The 2,500-nt window shown below is 62.5% G+C and overlaps 1 pseudogene; it reads left to right on the forward strand.

Moving 5' to 3' along the window:
* The window catches only part of LOC124592927, a 7,052-nt pseudogene that overhangs the window by 1,482 nt on the left and 3,070 nt on the right, over window positions 1-2,500 (forward strand).

A 2,500-nucleotide genomic window follows, 5' to 3' on the forward strand; every position in this document is an offset into this window, starting at 1 on the left:
GCTGTGGGATGAACCAAACGCCGAGTTAAGGCGCCCGAATCGACGCTCATGGGAAACCATGAAAGGCGTTGGTTGCTTAAGACAGCAGGACGGTGGCCATGGAAGTCGGAATCCGCTAAGGAGTGTGTAACAACTCACCTGCCGAAGCAACTAGCCCTGAAAATGGATGGCGCTGAAGCGTCGTGCCTATACTCGGCCGTCAGTCTGGCAGTCATGGCCGGTCCTTGCGGCCGGCCGCGAAGCCCTGACGAGTAGGAGGGTCGCGGCGGTGGGCGCAGAAGGGTCTGGGCGTGAGCCTGCCTGGAGCCGCCGTCGGTGCAGATCTTGGTGGTAGTAGCAAATACTCCAGCGAGGCCCTGGAGGGCTGACGCGGAGAAGGGTTTCGTGTGAACAGCCGTTGCACACGAGTCAGTCGATCCTAAGCCCTAGGAGAAATCCGATGTTGATGGGGGCCGTCATAGCATGATGCACTTTGTGCTGGCCCCCGTTGGGCGAAAGGGAATCCGGTTCCTATTCCGGAACCCGGCAGCGGAACCGATACAAGTCGGGCCCCTCTTTTAGAGATGCTCGTCGGGGTAACCCAAAAGGACCCGGAGACGCCGTCGGGAGATCGGGGAAGAGTTTTCTTTTCTGCATGAGCGTTCGAGTTCCCTGGAATCCTCTAGCAGGGAGATAGGGTTTGGAACGCGAAGAGCACCGCAGTTGCGGCGGTGTCCCGATCTTCCCCTCGGACCTTGAAAATCCGGGAGAGGGCCACGTGGAGGTGTCGCGCCGGTTCGTACCCATATCCGCAGCAGGTCTCCAAGGTGAAGAGCCTCTAGTCGATAGAATAATGTAGGTAAGGGAAGTCGGCAAATTGGATCCGTAACTTCGGGATAAGGATTGGCTCTGAGGATCGGGGCGTGTCGGGCTTGGTCGGGAAGTGGGTCAGCGCTAACGTGCCGGGCCTGGGCGAGGTGAGTGCCGTAGGGGTGCCGGTAAGTGCGGGCGTTTAGCGCGGGCGTGGTCTGCTCTCGCCGTTGGTTGGCCTCGTGCTGGCCGGCGGTGCAGGATGCGCGCGCCTGCGCGGCGTTCGCGCCCCGGTGCTTCAACCTGCGTGCAGGATCCGAGCTCGGTCCCGTGCCTTGGCCTCCCACGGATCTTCCTTGCTGCGAGGCCGCGTCCGCCTTAGCGTGCTCCTCCGGGGGCGCGCGGGTGCGCGGATTCTCTTCGGCCGCCATTCAACGATCAACTCAGAACTGGCACGGACTGGGGGAATCCGACTGTCTAATTAAAACAAAGCATTGCGATGGCCCTAGCGGGTGTTGACGCAATGTGATTTCTGCCCAGTGCTCTGAATGTCAACGTGAAGAAATTCAAGCAAGCGCGGGTAAACGGCGGGAGTAACTATGACTCGACGCAGCCGAGGACTTCGCGGCGGGGCACGCCGCCCGATGTCATCCTGGGCATGCTCCCGGATGCCCTTGCGTCGGTCGGGTCCAGAGGGGAGAGATCGATCACCAGGACACAGCGGCCGCGCCAACCATCGAAGCGGCCGCCTGCCGCGCCGCCGACGCAGAAGCGCAAGCGGCGCCGCTGGGAGTACGCGAGAACGCAGGATGCCTTCCGACGGTCGCGTGCACGTTGCGTGCGCGGCCTCTTGGATGGCACCCTGCTCCAGCCGCCACCTGCCATCCCTGGTCTGCTGGACTTCTGGGCGGACCTCTTCACCAAGAAGCCCATCTCCAGCGCGGGCTTCATTCGTGACCGCCTCCTCCCGCACTCAGAGCCTGTCGCTCTCGAGTGCATATGGGGGCCGGTCACACATGAGGAGGTCGCCGCCGCGTTGCCGCCCAGGGGATCAGCAGCCGGGCCGGACGGCCTTACCCCAGCGGAGTTGCGGCGCCTGCCGCACGAAGTCCTGGTGAAAGTGATGAATCTCTTCCTTCTGGCCCGCGCCCTTCCGGAACGCCTGCTTCGCGCGCGGACGTCCCTTCTCCCGAAAACGGCTGCACCAACATCCCCCGCTGACTTTCGCCCCATTACGGTCTGCTCGGTGTTGGCGCGGACCTTTCACAAGGTTCTCGCGTCACGCCTGATGCGCGCATGTGCTGTGGACGAACGTCAGCGGGCATTCATCCCTCGGGATGGGATGTTGGAAAATACCTTCATCTTGGACACTGCCCTCACCGACGCAGTTCGCTCCTGCCGCTCTGTCTTTGTGGCATCGATCGACGTATCTAAGGCATTCGATTCGGTAGATCATGCTGCCCTTCGCCCCGTGCTGAAGGCGCATGGCCTGCCGGATTGCTTTGTCGAGTATGTCGAGCGGTGCTACGAGGGCAGCACGACAGTGATAGCGGACGGCGCCGGCGTGGGCGTGTCTGTGCAGCCAGCACGGGGCGTTCGCCAGGGCGATCCCCTCTCCCCCCTCCTGTTCAACTTTGCGGTGGACTACGTTTTAGGCCAACTGCCCTCCCACATCGGAGCTCGGATCCTCGGTCGCAGAGTCAACGCTGCG

This window comes from Schistocerca americana, unplaced genomic scaffold (assembly GCF_021461395.2).
Source record: "Schistocerca americana isolate TAMUIC-IGC-003095 unplaced genomic scaffold, iqSchAmer2.1 HiC_scaffold_964, whole genome shotgun sequence".
NCBI lineage: Eukaryota > Metazoa > Arthropoda > Insecta > Orthoptera > Acrididae > Schistocerca > Schistocerca americana.